Source organism: Hemicordylus capensis, chromosome 4, assembly GCF_027244095.1.
Source record: "Hemicordylus capensis ecotype Gifberg chromosome 4, rHemCap1.1.pri, whole genome shotgun sequence".
NCBI classification, from domain to species: Eukaryota; Metazoa; Chordata; class Lepidosauria; order Squamata; family Cordylidae; genus Hemicordylus; species Hemicordylus capensis.
The window spans coordinates 242,525,382-242,544,489 of record NC_069660.1 but is presented as its reverse complement, the minus strand read 5'-3'; the positions used below and the strand labels follow the sequence as shown (position 1 = coordinate 242,544,489).

At 46.6% G+C, this 19,108-nt stretch overlaps 1 protein-coding gene across 2 annotated transcripts in view; it reads right to left on the bottom strand.

Moving 5' to 3' along the window:
• Positions 1-18,952, bottom strand: part of LPIN2 (lipin 2) — a 76,490-nt gene extending 57,538 nt beyond the window's left edge. Inside the window, exon 1 of one of the 2 annotated variants that reach the window (XM_053243339.1) lies at positions 18,569-18,952. The gene's annotated coding sequence lies outside the window, so the exon portion shown is untranslated. The remainder of the gene's footprint in view (positions 1-18,568) is intronic. The other variant, XM_053243338.1, reaches the window with a different exon arrangement.
• Positions 18,953-19,108: the final 156 nt, after the last annotated feature.

The following is a 19,108-nucleotide window of genomic DNA, read 5'->3' as shown; positions in this document are numbered from 1 at the left end:
TAATGATTTCTGTGTTATTAAGCAAAAGATCACTTCACTGATGTTAAAAAGTTCCACAAAAACCTTGCATGTTTTCCTTTTTAAAAAATCCAGCAGTTAGATTTTCCTGGTCCAAATCCAGCAACTGGAGGCCATGCATGGAGTTCAGAGCACAGAGGTCTTCTTGCACACATTAATACCAGCATTCTGCCCTGAAGGCCCAAGGCATACATGGATTTTCATAAATGCACATCTGCGTGATAGTACAACAGTAACAGACTGCCCTTCATGCCTCTCAGCAAGGAATCAAGCTGCTTTGCCAGGCCTTCACATATAAGTTACTCATCCTGCCTGAATGGAGAAGGCTAGATAAAGTTGGAGGACTATGTGTAGGGTATCCGGAAGTTGAATTGTGGTGTCTCAAAGCCCATACAGAGGGGCTACAACTTACCAGGATTTGTCCTGGAGACTGGGTACATAATCAGGATGTTTCAAACCACCTACGGCCAAAGGCCGCCTGGGAAGCTGAAGAAGAGGGAATCTTATAGTTTTATTTATTTATAATGGTGGATAATGGCGGATAAATGGCGGATAATGGCGGATAAAGGGAGCGGTGGAACTCCACGTAGCTGCCCTGCAAATCTCTGCCAGCGGGGCCTGGGTAGAAAAACCTGCAAAAGCCGCCGCGCTACGGGTAGAATAAGCCTTAATACCCAATGGTGGAGTCAGATTCTGAGACTCGTATGCGATCTTAATGCAATTCCTAATCCAAGCTGCCAAAGAAGATTTAGATACCTTCAGACCTAGATTATGCACTGAAGAGGATATAAAAAGAGCGTCAGACCTTCTGATGTCCTTGGTGCATTGGACATAAAAACGCAAGGTGTGCCTGACATCCAGCTTGTGCCAGAGCTTCTCTTTAGGATGAGAGGAATTGGGACAGAAGGATGGTAAGATGACCTCCTGGGAACGATGGAAAACTGTATTTACTTTGGGCAAGAAAGTAGGGTCTAATCGTAGAATAGCCTCGTCAGGCTGGAATATACACAGTTCCTTTTGGACCAACAGGGCCCCTAGTTCCGACATCCTACAGGCCGATGAGACAACTACCAAGAAAAAGGTTTTATAGGATAAAATCTTCAAGGGAATGGAACTCAGGGGCTCGAAGGGAGGCAAGGTAAGGGCATTTAGCACCTTATTGAGGTTCTACACAGGAAAATACAGAACCAGTGGAGGAGCCAAATTGGTAGCTCCCCGAAGAAAATGAGATGTATGAGGGTGCAAAGATTGAGTCCCCAGGTCCGAAACGTCCAACACCGAAGCCAATTCAGAGACCTGTCTAGATGGTTTCAGATGTAAATCCAGGCTGGACTGGAGGAAACCAGGACCTTAGGTATCCCTGCTGAGATGGGGTAAATGCCCTTCCTACGGGCCCACCTGGAGGAAGCTTCCATGGTGGCTTGATAGATGTATTGAGTATCTGGACATCGGGAGGCCAGGATCATGTCCAAAACCTGGTAAGAATAGCCCTCATTATTCAGTATGCAGCACTCAATCTCCACGTGCAGAGTTGGAGCCAGTTGGGGTCTGGATGGACAATGGGCCCTTGTAACAGAAAGTCTGGACAAAGAGGTAGATGCCAAGAAGGCGAGACTGACAAGTTGATCAGGTCCGCGAATCATGCCCTCCGTGGCCAGTAGGGGGCAATGAGAATGACCTCCACTCTCTCTAGATGCAGTTTCCTGACTACTTTGGGGAGGATCGGCATCAGGGGGAATACATAAAGCAACCCCTAGGACCACGGTGCAGTGACAGCATCTGTGGCTTCTGCCTGTAGGAATTAGGAACCTTGACACGAACCCTGGAACCTGAGCATCGAGGGGAGACGCAAATAGATCTACTAGTGGAGTGCCCAGATGCTTGGAAATCTGATGAAACACCTGGGGGTGTTAACTTCCATTTCGAGGGGTTGACCGATTGACTGCTTAGCCAATCCACCTCCGTGTTGTCCACTCTGCTTAGATGTTCTGTGGTTATGGAGAGGAGATGTTTTTTGGCCCAGGCGAAAAGGAGATTGGATTCCTTCATCAAGCTCTTGGATCGCATGCCCCCTTGGCAACTGATGTGGGCTTTGGTGGTAGTATTGTCTGTCCAGATGAGGACATGTTTGCCCTGAATCAAAGTCTGAAAATGTAGACGGGCAGCTAATCTGGCCGCCCTGAGCTCCAAGTGGTTGATATTCTGTTTGGATGCAGACTAGAGACCCTGCACTGGATGATCCTCAAGGACCGCCCCCCAGTCTGTGAGGCTGGCGTCTGTGGTAATCAGAATCCTCTGTGGTTCCGTAAATGGTAGACCCTTGTCCAGTGCTGGGGGGAGCCACCATAGGAAGGAATTCTTGACCTGGATGAGGAGAGGCACCGGAATGTGAGACATTGCCATAATGGCATCCTAGTATGGAAGCAGGAGCCATTGAAGGGAGTGCCACCTGGCCCAGGTTGTGCATTCCATGGCTGCAGTCATCAGGCCTAGGATCTGGGCTAGCAGCATCAGGTCCGCTGATGCAGCATGAAGCAGTGGTGAAATGGTGGTCGTTATCATGTCCTTCCTTTTCGTAGGAAGAGTTACCATCACTGGAACTGTGTGAAAAAATGCTCCAAGGTGCTGAAGAGATTGAGAGGGGTAGAGGTGACTCTTGTCCTGATTTACAATGAATCCATGATCTCTCAGACACTCCAGCGTGAGCTGAACCTGTTCCTGGGTTACGGAAAGAGACGCAGCCCTGAGGAGGAGATTGTCTACGTACGGGTAAATGCACACTCCCTGAAGGTGGAGGTGCGCTGTGAGGGCCGCCATCACTTTCGTGAACACCTGTGGGGCCAAAGCTAGGCCAAATGGGAGTGCACAGTTTTGGTAATGGCAGTTGTTGTAGCAGAAGTGGAGGAATTTCCTGTGTTTCGGGAGGATAGGGATGTGGAGGTACGCCTCTGAAAGGTCCACTGATGCCAGGAATTCATTGGGAAGAACCTCCTGTTTGATGGACCGAAGGGACTCCATCCAGAATTTCAGCTTCTTGATGAATTTGTTGATGAGTTTGAGGTTTAGGACCGCCCTCCAGAATCCATCCTTCTTGGACACCAGGAAAAGTAGCGAGTAAACACCTGAACATCTTTGTGTCCAAGGAACGGTTCGATAACTTGGGTCTGGAGAAGGTGTGGAATCGCCTCGATTATCAGACGATGTTTTTCTATCTGCCGAGAGTGTGGCGTCATGTAGAAGAAACCTTGAGGGGAAAGAGAGTGGTCCAAAGAATAACCTTTTGCCACCGTGTCCAATACTCATTGATCCTGGGTCGTGGACATCCAAGTGAGGGAGAACTGTTGAAGTCTGCCCCCTATGGCCAGATAGTCATTGTCTTTTGTTGTACTGAGTAATTGTGCTGGAGGCTCTATTGCCCTGTGGTCTGAAAGAGCCTCGGCCCCGTAGTCTCCACTGGTACCTGCCAGCGCCTCTAAAGGTATTTTGCCTGGTGTTTCTGGATCAAAAGGCAGGCTGATTGTAAAATTGCCTCTGATTTCAAAAGGAATTACCCGGGTTCCGAAAACCTCTGTGGTAGTCCCTCCTGGTGGTCAGCATAGCCTTTTTTTTAATTTTTGGTTTCCACCAGAAGCGGATCTAGAGAGGGGCCAAAAAGATTAATACCCGAGTAAGGGGTGGCTGTTAGAGCGATCTTAGATTTAGAATCAGCCTGCCATCCCTTAAGCCATAGTGATCTACATAACACTACCCCCGAAGCCAAGTCTCTCGAAGCCTGTTGTACACAGTCCAGACTGGAATCTGCCATGAAGGCAGCAGTTTTAGCTAGCTTATTAATGCCCTGCCTCAATTTGGAGTTTTTCGGGGGAACCAATAGTGCCAGCTGCTTAGCCCACAGAATGGAGGCTCTAGCAAATATGGAGTTGGCTGCGGCCGTCTTGATCACTGTGGAGGAGGCCTCATAGCCCTTTTTAAGCAACAGATCACACTTTTTGTCCTCAGTAGCTGTTCCTGACTCTTGATATTCAGGAGAGTCCCAGACACCATCTGTACAATGGGAAGGTCCACCGTGGGGTGGCCAACAAAGAGGTTACTTCTGGAGATAAGGTATAGTGCTTCCTTGGGTATGAGCCAATAGGTCTGCAGGATGCAGGATTTTGCCATTCAGCCAGCTTCACCTGTTTGAATAGAGATGGCAACAGCACCAAAATAGAAGGTCCTGAAGATGAAGAAAAAATATCCTGATCTAATTCCGAAGGGGTCGCCACATCTGCTGGCAAAACATAATCAATTTGGACAAAAGTATGTCAAAGTCAGAGGATGTAAAAAGCCGCACTGAAATGGGTACCACGGGAGTGGCTTCCTCCTCCAAGAGCTCGCCCTCTTCTTTATCTGAGTCCTTATGCAATGGTATATGAGACTCTGGGTCTGACTCAGAAGCAGGCTGAGTGAGGGGAATGGCATGGGGAGGGAGGGAGGGATTAGGCAATGGTTCAGAAGGCAGGGAAGGGACGAACAGACTAGGTGGTAATGCAGGGCCCATAGGAGCGGCTGGTGGGGGTGGGGGGCCTTGGGTTCCCTGGGAAATTTGGAAGCTCTCAACCTAGCCGCCGAGTCTGATGAAGATATAGGCAGCTGCCTCTTGTGTCTCAGCCTAGGTGGCTGGGGAGCAAAACGCCCATGCTCCAACAAAGGAATCGCCTCCTTCCTTGGGCTAGAGTCGGGGAACAATGAAGAACAGCGTGTACTGGGTCTCTTAGGGCAGCCATAAGCCTCAGGATGAGGTCAGGGGGTTGTGAGGGAACTGGAGGAGGCTGCACTTGTGGGTGAGGGATTAGTGGCAGGCACTCTATAAAGAAAAAATATTTTAACCAAAAGGCCACTTGAGAGGGAAGGGAGGGTGAGTTAGCCCCATTGAAAGGGGAGAGACATTAATGAGGGCACCCCGACCTAGGTAGACAAAGTAGTCTGTGTAGCGCTGTCCGGAGTGGCTTCCCCCTGCTCCTCCAAGCCCTCGGGTTCTCTGCCCCGCCTTAGTCGGCTAGATGGGGGGGGACAGCGCGGGCTAGTCGGTTCCCCCTCAACCACAACCACCAGGGACGTACTAACGGAAACCACAGATTCACCCACCGGGTGTTGGTCGTCCTGCCCCCTCTTGGGTCTTTGCTCCTTTGTGTGGTGCTTAGATCATTTACAAACTGCTTGTATCAGCAGTCATTCGCTAAGCTGCACTGACTCCAAAAGCTTTTTTAGCCTGCTTCCATTCCCCTCTTTAAGGTGTTTGGTCTGTTTAGGAGCCTTACAAGGTGACAGGAGGAGGAACAGGATGGATGCCACCGCCAGAGTGGGAAATGCTGTCCCAGGAGCTGCCGACGAAGATGGAATGGGCTGCACCGCTTCCTTAGGCAGGTTGGGGGCAACAGACCCCTCAGAAAGAGAGCCACCAAGCGGCTCCTTTGCATGATCTCCATAGCGGAGCAAACACGCCCGGTAAGCCCAAACTGCAAATAAACCAAATGCTAAAACCGAAGGTAAAAATCCAATCAGCTGAATTAAATAACTAAAAAGGCAGTTTTGAAGGGTTGCAATGAACAAAAACAAATGGCCTATAGGCAAATTCCTTCCCACCCTTGCATACTAGGCAAAAAAAAAGCAGGAAAGAAGAAGTTTTAGCAACTTAAAGCCAAATCCTAGCAGAGCCAAACCCTCAGCGTGCGAGCCTCGAGCAGACAGGACCAGAACTGGGGATGGCGCCCTCTAGCGAGAGGAACTACGGCTGAATAATTTCCGGCCTGTCATGAGCATGCTTAGCGATTGATCCCACACTGATGAGCTCCAGTACAGGGGGGGAAAGAAAATCTATTTGCAATATATGTTGTGCATTCGTATGCCAAGCCTTATATAACACTTTATGAAGCCACTGGATCAAACAAAACATACAAAATTGATCCTATGCATATTTATTCAGAAACCAAGTCCACCAAGTCTTACTGACAAGTATACATAGGCTCTAGCTGTTACTAATGTTCTTGTCTAAAAATGGTTGAAAATGTGAAATACTTTTGCCATTTTTCACAGAGCAAATGTCTACTTACTTCCAAGACTCATCAACAAGACTCTAGAAGGACCTTCTCTTAAGCAATATTCATTTTTCTTATTTAATCTTAAATACAATTATTCTCTTCTACCACCATTTTACATATCAAATTAACTTCTTTGCCAATCCAGTTAAATACCAGTTAAGAACACCACATTGTTGTACCTACACTTCTGTTATTTTATGTTTTGCCAGAAGAGCTCAATACTCTGCAGTTTTTCTTGCTTTCTTTTAAAAGAGTGGCGCAGTTTAGAAGGAACCCGTCCTAAGAAAGCACATTGAAAGTTCACTGTGCAAACTGTCACAGCTGTCTTTCACTGCAAGAGATAAGTGACATAAATGTATTTCAGCATCTGTTTGCAGTGATAGGCAATGATGTTGCATTATACCACCTTGCATATTAGTTTCACTTCTTTCTAAGCTGGCATGCAATGATCTCCACTTGCATTCCAAAGTGTTATAGTTCTAGGATTAGTGCACCACCTGCTTTTTCTGAACATGTATATCACCCATAAGCCAATGGGCAGGTGAAAGGGAGAAATGCATATTTTTTCATTCCAGAACATTCATTGTGAGCTTCTAGATAGACTCAGAAAAAATGAAGGTTTGCTCCAAAGTGTGACTGGTTTTTCTCTGACTTTCTTCAGCCATTTTTGTATTGGGGTTTATGTTAGCTTTTCTTTCCTAACTGGACCTTAGCCCAGATAGATGAGTAGGGAGAATGGACAAGGATACATCTACACTGTAAAGGAAGTGTAAATACTGTCAGAATTGGTCTGCTAGTAGCCAGACACAAAGCAAGTCACAGCAGCATTGGAATCAGAGTCAGAGTGAAGCACTGGGATAGATCCACAGAAGTCAGTCCACAAGCAGAGTAGATCGGAGATAGTAGGCCAGATTTGATCCGAGAGGTCGAATGAAGTGGGCTGGAACAAGAATGGCACAAGCAAACAGGCACTCAGGCAGGCAGGAGGTCCAGAAGAGAAACAGGCAGGCTGACATACAGAAATACCTAGAAGAAAATTGGAGAGAAACAAGGAAGGCTAGAGTTTTTTTGTTGCCCAGGCAAAGACCCAGACCTGAACTGGAAGTATTTATAGTCAAGCCTGCTCAGGATGAACCACTGTGCTGCTTGGAGAGATGAAATCATTGTACCTGGGAAGGCAATATTTCCCATTTCTTTATTCATTTTGTAGCCTTGAATAGCTCACCACAATGGGCATCAGTATGCAAACTCAGAGGCTCCTGATCCAAGTCCTTGCTTATCTTGACAATGTAGAAGGATGAAGGAACATATGCTAACATTTCAATTCTCAATCCATTATCTGCACTTTTGGAGTATCTGCTGCTCAAAGAGGAATAGAAAGTGCCTTTTGTCTTTAGAGAGCCTTTCATTAGCTTCCTAGACAGTGCCAAGGGAAAGGGAAGAGAAGGACAAATGGAAGATGTTCAATTACCCTTTGTCCAGTAAGTTATAGTGATACAACAGTAAATTTTGATCTACCTTGTCCCCTAAGGGTATACATTCAAACCAATATTACCAAAACAATCGGCAGGATCCAAACTAAGTTCATGACTAAACATCATTGAAACGTTTGCCCTGGGCTACTTAGAGGAAGAGCGAGATATAAATGTAATTAATAAAATAAAATAAATAAAATAAAATGAGACATTAGTCATGACTAACTAAAGTCCCATTAATTTCAATAAGACTCAATCATAACTAACTTAGCCTGAAATTCTGTCCAATGAAACAGTACTGTATTTTTGGCAGTTAATGCTGCACTAAAGAAAAATCTATTATATTAATTCTCCTGGGAGTGCCTTAGAATGCGCGTCCCGGCGCCCAGCTGATTGGCTGGGCGGTGGAGGCACGTGATTGGCTAAGGCACACCTAGGCAAGTGATGATGGCGGGCCCGGCCACGGAGGTCAGTGGCAGCGGTGGGGCCCAGCAGCGGCGGGCCCACCGCAGAGGCTGGCGGAGGCAAACGGTGACGGGCCCGGACGTGGAGCAAGAGGCAGCCGCGCACCCAGCTGCAGAGGCCAGAGGCGGCAGCGGGTCTTGGTGGCCGGGCGAAATGGACCTGCCAGCCAAAGCCACTGGACCCGGCAGTGCCGAGGTGGCGGAGAGGTGTGCCACGGCCGCAGCAAGGAAAGGCTGGACCCGGCCCGAGGAAGAGCCCATGGGAAGAGCACAGAGAGAGGGGGAGGGGGTTGCAAGAGGAAGCCAGTACGGGGACACATGACACTGGAGACATTTGACAGGCACGGCAAAAGGGAGCAGTTAAACAACGGTTGGCCGCTCACTGTATCTGCCACAGTACCTGTACAGTAAAGATGGAGACTGAGGGACTTGATGTAAAGATTGACAAAGAAAAGGGATCATGGTAGAGCAACAGGCGGGCGGGGGGGCGGGGACTGAAGGGCTGGGGGCGGGGGACAAAGCTACGGAGAGGCAGACTGTGTGGAAAAACAATCACGACTCCACCCTACCCCCCAAAAAAGTACTGAGGGTGGGGGGAAGGGGCCAACAGTAGCCGCACTCAACACTCAACAGGGACTTCTAGGGCCAACACTGGGGCAAGAGGTGGGGAAGATGGAAGGGGAGACACTGGGGCAAGAGAGAGGGGTGAAAGGCAAGACAATGGGGCAAGAGGGAGGGGGGGAAGTACTGTGTCATTTTCCAGCAGCTGACTTGCCCACCAAAAAATAACACCCCCCCAAAAAACAAACCCTGGGGGCTTTAAAGGACAACACTGCGGCAAGAGGGGGGGATGGAAGGCAAGACACTGGGGCAAGAGGGAGGGGAGGAAAGTACTGTGTCATTCCCCAGTAGCTGACCTGCCCACCAAAAAATAAAACTCCAAAAAGTAAGTAATCTACCGCACAGATGCTCTGTGCGGGTTCAGCTAGTGGTTGATGATTTTTTAAAAAATAGCAGAAATGCCACCGCTAAATGGAACTAAATGAAAATGGCGCCTAAAATTTGGCATGCTCCAAAACCTGGAAAGTGAGTTCCATCAGCAGTGGCGGGGGGCGGGGGAACCCCTGCACACAAGTGCCAATTAGCATAAGCACCTGCAGAAAAAATTAACTTTTAAAAATGTATGCATTGAGATGTTTCTGCCGAAAAGTACAGTAATACATCGAAGGAAACTTTTTTCTGGAATTTTTTTTAAAGCACAACTTAAGCATAATATAAGCAAATCAATTTTTGTACAAAGCATGCTAAGCACATGTCTAATAATAGTATTAAATATAAACAAAAACTAAAACTGTGTTTAGAAGTCTGAAATTTTTCTTCAGACCAACACACTCGAAATGTGGTATATTTTCCAGCACTGAGTAACACAAACCATTTATTATATGTCTTGTAAATGCTGCTCCTGATAATGCTAAAGAATGCTGAAGCTGTACATTAGCAGACTTCTAGAATTATTTATTAAACAATTTCTTTGTAATTTTGTCTTTTACAAAGCTGTCTAATAGAAACGGTGCTTGGTTTTTTGTTTTGTGTGTGTGTGTGTGTGTGTGTGTGTGTGTGTGTGTATATATATATATATATATATATATATATATATAAAACAATTTTGATTCTAGTATATTCACTGATCTCAACTGGTAGACCAGTTCTCCCCAGGGGGAAAAAGCACAATTCTAAGGCCTGTTTTTCCATCAAAATGGGCCTCAAAATGGCATTCGAATCACCTGCACTGATGTGTGTCAAATCAGGGTGATTCTCCTCAACCCTGAATCGGGCCCCCTATTTTGAGGGAATTTGATTCTGGATAGAATTTGTGAATCACCTCCGATTTGACCAGAATCTGTTCAAAGGTGAATCAAATTGCACACCTCTACTAATAAGTGCACACAGAACTGCAGTCAAAGTCATTATTTCTCTGTGTAAACCACCCTGAGTCATTTTTGGAAGGGAGGTCTAGAAATTGAATAAATAAATAAATTGTTCCCTCTAATTTTTTTTTATTTTTGTGTTCTGGGTGGCAGTATTATGGCAGTTTATGTGTATACATGCATTCAGAGTGGGGCATTTCTGATTCAAGCTGAGCAGGATCTAAAATTAACTGAGAAGACATCAAAAAACTTGTGAGTGCACACGCATGCACATGCTTAGAGGTAACACTAGCCACAATATCATATCTTTCTAATGGAAGATCATGGCAGCTGGATGGCTAACCTCAAAGAAAGGATCTATGTAGAAATAAGAACTTATGATTGGGTAATGTAATAACCAATCAAACACTGCCTGTCTGAATTTAAGATCACAGGACTAACAGATTAGATACTGATGTGTTTTAAAGTTTCTTTTGACTCATTATCTATAGCCTTGTATGTTTTGTCCTGCAATGATTCAAAAACTACCAATTCACATTACTGTCTAGCCCTACACTGCGAGTTGAAATATAATAGGTAGGGCTATTAGTCCTTAGGGCTTAAGGAGCAAGTGAGGCACACATTTCTCTAGTCAGTGTCATTAACACCATAATACTGTAGGTCTCCAATTATCTTTAGTTTTAAGATCATTAAGATCTTAACCTTACATCAGTGTTAAAGTCTGACTGAGACCTATATTTTCCCCTACTGGGGACCTGCTGCCCCAGTGTTTGAAACCTATGGAAAATAGAGAGGACTACAAGATCAGAATTGGTTCCCATAAAAGTCAAATAATAACCACCAAGAACTGAACTTTCATATTTCAAGACAGTACAGTTTCAATTACTAAACTGAAGGGGAAGACAATAGATGTCTGTCTCAACATCACACACTGCTTGCAAGCTTTCCCTAGAAAATCCTGGTCAAACTGGACCTTTGATTTAATCCAAGAAGACAATTATTACATCCATAACAAACATGAAAAAATATTATGCTTGAGAGGGTTATCCACCAAAATACCCAGAAAGACTATCTCACCTAGCTCTACTTTGCTACTATCAGAACTCACAACATGCATCCAGGAAACTGAAAGGAAGGGAGAAAGAACTGCTGCAGAAAAGTCAAAATACTGTCAACTAACATAAGAAGGAACATCCAGTATATTTGTTATAGTCTGTAACTATATATTTATATATTTGGCTGTAACTGGAAAATATCCTCTCTCAAATTCAAGCCCAAAGTAACAAAAACTCTGACATCTCCAGCACAATAATCAAGGTACATGACTTAGGCTTTCAGTGTACCATATTTCAGTAGTGGTGGTGGTGGCAGCTTCAAAACTCCACTAGGCCTTCTACAACAAAACCCTATTAAGATTCTCAAAGTGAGGTACCATTGAAATCTACAACATAGGTAAGATAATAAAACAGAAGAGGAACAAGGCAAGCTCAAGTCAGCAGAGACACAAAAGGATATTAATTATAAAAAACCCTTTTGAAAAAGGAAGAGGACCCCCCACCCAGATTTGTCACACTGTGTTGGGAATATTCCAAAGTTCAGGAGCTACAACCAAAAATAATCACTCCGCACCAATGTAACTGATGGAACTGCCAATTTTAAACATTTGACAAGGAACATGAAGGATGTGTAACCTCAAGTATCCTGCTGTATAGTTTACTTTACAATATTCAACCTGTATCCAAATTTTACAGTTTCCAAACTGTAAAGGACTTTAAAGGTAAGTACTAGCACAATGAATGTAGCCTAGAAAAAAATTAGCTATCAGTAAAACTCCTAAAGTACAGTGTCCCTCTGGCTTATAAGAATTACATCTCCTGACCAGAATCCCTGTTGGAGTGTCTGCCCATATTGACTGTGTGTACCTAAATATGGGGTCCAGGGATAGACTAGGACTTCTGTTGGTGTACCGATCACCCCGCTGCCCAATGGAGTCCCTAACTGAGCTGACGGACTTGGTCTTGTGTTTGGTGATGGAGTCACCCAGGCTTGTGGTGCTGGAGGACTTCAATGTCTACTTTGGGATCAATCTGTCCAGGGCGGCTCGGGAGTTCATAGCGGCCATGACAACTATGGGCCTATCCCAAGGGGTCTCGGGACCAACTCACATTGCTGGTCAAATGCTTGATCTGGACTTTCACTCTAATTAGGGTGGTGTCCCATGGGTGATTTCCTGTGAATCACTCCTGTGATTTCCCCATTGTCATGGATGGACCACCATCTGGTTAAGGTTGGACTCGCAGTCACACCCAATCTTCGCAGGGGTGAGGGGCCCAACAGAATGGTCCACCTGAGGAGGTTATTGGATCCAGTAGGGTTCTAAGAAGTCTTGGAGGGATTTAGTGTTGGTTCTGCAGGTGATCCTGTTGATGCCCTGGTGGAGAATTGGAACAGCAAACTCACCAGGGCAGTAGACATGATCGCTCCTAAGCGTCCTCTCCACCCCACTTCAAAATTGGCCTGTTGGTATACAGAAGAACTACAGGGGCTGAATCCAAGCCCCTATTGACTTGATCCAAGCAGCGAGGTAGACAACTGGAGCACAAGTGGAGGAAGACTCGACTCGAATACAACAGATTACAGCATAGAGAACATTTGAAGATCTATGTTCTGGCAATATCGGTGGCAAAAAAGCAATTCTTTTCAGCCCATATTGAATCTGCAAGTTCATGTCCAGCAGAGTTGTTCAGGGTTGTGGGAGGGCTAATAAGTGCCCCTCTCTTGAATCAATCAATCAATCAATCGATCTTTATTACAGTCATAGACCAGCATAAAGTATAAGGGTGATTACATGTTAAAGGTGAGAGTAGATAAAAGATGATTACATATAAAATGGTACATATTAATACTAAAAGGACTAAAAATAGTAGATAATACACCAAAAGCATGAGGGCCTAAAAGCCTGAGAAATAGTAAAAGTCATTAAAATGTATGAAAGGCATTAAAGGGGGGGCATAAAAATGGATGTAATAAAGTTAAAAGACATGAGAAGACAGAAATACATAAAAGCCTGAATAATAAAACTAGAAAATGGCCAGATTAAAAGTTATAAGGAACAGTAAAAAGGGAGGCGTGTGAGCAATTGCAGGGCCTGCCCAGAGTCACAGAGGGTCAGATTAAGGCTAATAGGACTCACTGCCTGTCATCTGCCGACGAATGCTAATCGCAGCCACACAGTACCTGGTGACACTATAAGTGATGGCAGGCTTAGTCAGAGAGTAGCAAGGAGCTGTAGAATTGGCTTGGATGACCTGGATATTTGCTTAGCAATGGAAGGATGAGGGAGGCACGAATGTCTCTATAGAACAAGCAGTAGAGGAGAACATGCCCAGTAGTTTTGATCTGCCCTAGGCCATGGGGCATAGTTGCTCTGCAAATGGGGTCCTTCTATAACGGCCTTCTAGCACCGCTGAAAGGAGGCCATGACAGCGAGCCAAAATGAACACCTTTCTGTGCTTTGGAACCTCCAGTTGGGTGAGGTATGCTGCTGGAAAAGCCAAATATCTAAGCCCGTCACTGATATGGAATTTTGAGACCTTGCTGAGATCAGTTTGGTGCACAATGTCTATAATGTGCTGCTTGATGGTTGCTTTTGCCTGATCATAGCAGATGCTGAGCAAGGACAAGGGGGAAAGGCCAAGAGTAGCTATTTTTGTCTCAATTGTCTGAATCCAGCTAGATTGGTAATAATCGTGTAGGGTTGGGGGGGGCAAGAGAGAGAGCTGGTCTTGTGGTAGCAAGCATGACTTGTCCCCTTAGCTAAGCAGGGTCTGCCCTGGTTACATCTAAATGGGAGACTTGATGTGTGAGCACTGCAAGATATTCCCCTCAGGGGATGGAGCCACTCTGAGAAGAGCAGAAGGTTCCAAGTTCCCTCCCTGGCTTCTCCAAGATAGGGCTGAGAGAGATCTCTGCCTGCAACCTTGGAGAAGCCGCTGCCAGTCTGTGAAGGCAATACTGAGCTAGATAGACCAATGGTCTGACTCAGTATATGGCAGCTTCCTATGTTCCTAAGACCAATTGGGCAAAAGGATAGTCTGAACCTCTCTTGAATCAGAACTTGGAACCATCTATTACCCACTGTGATGTGTTAATGAGTTTTGTGGATAAAATATCTCATATTCGGGCCAACTTGGATTTAGAGCCAACAATTACCACAGTGTCTGAATTGGAGATGTCCAGTGACTCCTCTTATATGGCCAGGCTGAATCAGTTACAGTTTGTGATTCGTGAGGATGTGGACAACCTGCTTGGGAGTGGTGTGGCCTACCAACTGTTCTCTTGACCCTTGCCTGACATGGCTTATACTATCTGGCAGTGGGGTTGTTGTAGAAGGCCTAGTAGAGATCATAAATGCTTCTCTGAGGGAGGACAGGATGTCTCCTTGCCTTAAGGAGGCAATTATTAGACCTCTTTTGAAGAAGCCTACATTGGATCCCTCAGAATTAAACAACTATAGGCCTTTCTCCAACCTTCCCTTGTTGGGCAAAGTAACTAAGAAGGTAGTGGCCTCCCAACTCCAGGCAGTCTTGGACAAAACTGATTATCTAGACCCATTTCAGACTGACTTTTGGATGGGCTATGGGGTGGAGACTGCCTTGGTCAGCCTGATGGATGATCTCCAATTGGGAATTGACAAAGGAAGTGTGACTCTGTTGGTCCTCTTGGAGGCTTTCAATACTATCAACCATAGTATCCTTCTGGAATGTCTGAGGGGGTTGGGGGTGGGAGGCACTGCTTTGCATGGTTCTGCTCCTACCTCTCAGGCAGATTCCAGATGGTGTCCCTTGGGGACTATTTTTCAAAATCTGAACTTTGGTATAGTGTCCCTCAGGGCTCCATATTGTCTCCGATGTCGTTTAACATATACATGAAACCACTGGGAGAGATCAGCAGGAGATTTGGTGCAGGGTGTTATCAGTATGCTGATGACACCCAAATCTTTTTCTCCATGTCAACATCATCAGGAGAAGGCATAATCTCCCTAAATACCTGCCTGGAGGCGGTGATGGGCTGGATGAGAGATAAACTGAGACTGAATCCAGATAAGACAGAGGTACTTCTTATGAGGGGTCGGAACTCAGGAGATGGTTTTCATCTGCCTGTTCTGGATGGGGTCACACTTCCCCAGAAGGAACAGGTACGCAGTCTGGGGGGTGCTTCTGGACACAAACCTCTCTCTGGTGTCCCAGGTTGAAGACACCAGAAGTGCCTTTTATCAGCTTCAGCTGGTACACCAGTTGCACCCGTTTGAGATAAATGACCTCAGAACAGTAGTAAATCTACTGGTCACCTCCAGGCTTGACTACTGCAATGTCCTCTATGTGGGGCTGCCTTTGTACGTAGTCCGGAAACTGAAGTTGGTCCAGAATGAGGCAGCCAGGTTGGTCTCTGGGTCATCTCAGAGAGACCATATCTATATTAAAAGATCTACACTGGTTGCCGATACATTTCTGGGCAAAATACAAGGTCTTGGTTATCTATATATTTCTCTAAGACATGCCAATGGCTAATCCCATGTGTGGCAGCTCTCATGAGAGTTCATGAGCAGCTGCCAATTAGCCATGTGGACGGGGAAGAAAATGGTGATGGCGGCAGCGGCCAGCAGAGAGGGTGGAGCAGCCTCCCTCTCCGGCCTGCCTGCTGGCCAAAAGGCAGGGGTGCCAGCGGGAATGGCAGTGGGTGGGCGGCAGAGAGGGTGGCACAGCCTCCCTCTCCGGCACACCTCCCGGCCAAAGGGCAGGAGCTCGGCGGTGGGGGGGGGGAGAAGATGGTGGTGGCAGGTGGGCGGGTGGCTCAGCCTCCCTCTCTGGCCCACCTGCTAGTCTCAAAGCAGGAGCACCAGAGGTAGGAATACCGGTGGGGGTGGGGAACCATGGGGGCTGGGAATGGGGGAGAATTAGAGGTACAGATGCTCTGCGCCTGGCTCAGCTAGTAACCCTATAAAGCCCTAAACAGCTTGGGACCTGAGTATATTCTCTCACGTGGTGGAAACTGGGCTAAGGGAACCCAGCCCAGTTTCCATCGCATGTGAGAACCACCAGATGTGCAGCTCCCGGCAGCAAGCCCACTTAACTGCCCTCCCTGAAATGAGGTTAGCAGAGTGCATGCTCCACTAGCTCCATTTTTTTCCATCGTGTGTCACCATGCTGCGCCTTCATGGCAATTCATGAGTAGCCCCGGTAGGCTACAACAAGCCTCCCAGTGGTGGGGGCTCCCCAGAATGCCCCACACAGATGTGTGGGGCATGCTGAGACTTCTAGGGGCCAGGAGGCTCCTGATCCCCACCGCCCCAACCAGCTCCATGACGGAGCTGGTAATTGTGTGGGTGGCTGATCCAGCTGCCCAGGGCAAGCTGCCTACTCATCAGTGGAGAGAGCTCACTCTCATCTGTGGGTCAAGCTCACTCTCCCTGGAGAACCCTCTTAGGCTCTCCACACTGCTCATATGGAGAGCCTTAAAGTCTTCTTTGCTATGAATGACTCCGCCCACTGAGATCATCAGGAGAGGTTCATCTGCAGTTGCCACCGGCTCATCTGGTGGCTACTCGGGGATGGGCTTTCTCCATTGCTGCCCTGAGGCTTTGGAATATACTCCTTGCTGAAATAAGAGCCTCACCATCTCTTACAACTTCTAAAGACCGCCCAGAGACTTAAGTTTTGGATGGTATAAAAATATGTTAAATAAATAAATAAATAAGCAGTCAACACACATTTGTTCACCATTTAATAGTTTGATGGTTGTTAAAAGTTTTAATGTTTTAAGTTGTTATGTTTTAACCTTTTTACTTGTTTTATTGTTTTGTTGTAAACCACCCAGAGACTTGCATTTTGGGTGGTATACAAATATGTTAAATAAATAAATAAATAATGTCTATGTATCTTAGATTTCTTTAGTAATATGGGGCTTCATATGCCAAATTTCAGCTTACTGGTGGCCTAAAGCAGAAACCATGTCAACCGCATGTTAACCAATTTTGAGTCCCCTATTTTGAGAGAGAAATGTATACGAATATGAAGAATATTTATATAATATTTTTACAACATTATATATTTATGAGACATAAGAAAAATCTCACATTCAAATGTTTCTAGTAATCAAAGAGTCTGACTATACATTTACCACATTTAAGGTATCTTCCTCACTGGGAAGTACCCACCAATTCCAATGCTCCTGTGAGTCACTGAGGCTCAGGCATACACGTGAGCATGTGTGCGCGCACACACAAACACAACTATAATTGCTATTATCAGATGTAATTCAACAAATACAAACATCAAATTCCCCAGTACCCGAGCAAACTGATTAATCTGGTCCAGTTCTAACAACATAGCAATTGCAAAAGAAACAGATGAGTAATCTGAATACTTGTGTAGTTCAGACTGAAACTTGTACCATACTTTACAAAGAAAATTGCTGTGAACTTTGAATGCATACAGTTTTTAAGATTTCTTTTTAAAGAGTTTGCATAGCATAATTGCTGCCTGAGTTGACAACAGTGAGACCAACAGTTCAAAGTAAGTCCAAAAAATAAATCATTTTAATACACAAAAGAATGGAGAAGGAATTAATCAGGACCCTCTAAATGGGTCCCAAAAAGAACAAGGGAAGGCCCAAAACAAAGGTCAAACAGGGGCCCTGGAAACAGTTCTTGAGTACACACTTATAATAAAACTTAGGCACTCAAAAAACTCAAGTTATAGGAATGCAAGAAAAAAACAAAAGGCCACACACAAAAGGTTTCCCCTTTCTTGTGGGCTGAAGATGCAATCAGTCACGTTGAAGCCAATGGAATTTAAACAGGATTGTGCACAGAAACGGCTACAAAACAAACCGAAGCTTCATTTATGTTAATAGCTAGTTTCGAGAAGATACAAATTGAAGAACCAGTACAGTGAATGCAGCCACATACAAATAGATGAAAGCACATCATCGCTGAAAGGACACGCCCCCTCCCCCCAAGGCATCATAGTACATATTTACAGCCGGTCGCTGTCTGTTCCTCTTCCCCCACTTTCCACACTGTGAAACAAGGTCGTGAGAAGAACCAAATATTCGGCCAGCCAATGAGAAAGGGAAATTCTCCGCATGTCGCAGGCTGTCGATTTCTCTTGCACGTTTCCTCCTACCAGAGGGTAAAAGCACGGGAGAGGGGGAAGGAAAACTAAAAGGGAAAGAAGGGAGACGCGCAGCCGGATCCAATGCATGCTTCCTAGGAAGCGAGTCCCCAGTGACCCTTCCTATCCACTCAGAGCGCGTGGGGGCTGCTGCGGGAGAGAGACACCTTCAGAGGACGCTGCTAGTCGGCTGGCGCGAGGTACCCAGACTCACAGCGATGCTGAAGGAAGACACGAGACGGGCTGCTTAGAGCCAAGCGGGGGGCGCATTTTCTGCGCGCGGGGAAAGGGACGAAGGATGGAGCCTCGCCACCCGTGGCCGGACCCGGTGGAGGAGAAAGATGGGGCGCCTCCAAGACAGCTGGGCGGAGGGGATGGAGGCGAAAAGCAAAGCGCCCCCCCCCGCTTTCCGAGAAAGGGAGTTCTTACCTTGTTCTCCCTCCACCAGATGGAACCAGGAGAGAGGCGCGTCCTCGCCGAGAGGAGGACGACCGGTCACCCTCGACGAGGCGGCGGTTGAATGGACTGGGAAGCCAGCCCAGCCAGCCAGCCAGCGCGCGTCTCCGGGGGAGGGGGAGGCGAGGCGAGGTGACGCACGCAAGCAAGCGCGCGCTCAGCGGAAATTCCCGCTCCTCCTCCTCCTCCTCCCTTCACGGTTCTGTTCTGCTAAGCCAAGCCACCAACGAACGCGGGGGGGGGAGGGCCACGTGACTGGGGGGGAGGCCACGTTAATCGTCGGAGCGCGCGCCCAGCATTCCAGCCCGCGGCGACTCACACTGACAAGGGCTAATTAGTGGCCGTGGTAGCGGCGGCAAGGAGGAGGAGCTTCTCTGCCTTCCTGTAAGGAAGCTGTAGGTTCATCGGGAACTGTTGCTCACAGACCCTTGCTGGTCTTTTTGTGTGTCCGCGGCTTGCCTGCGCTCCAGCCTGCGTGGCTGGTGCCAGCGTTTACATTGTGCTGCTTCTGCT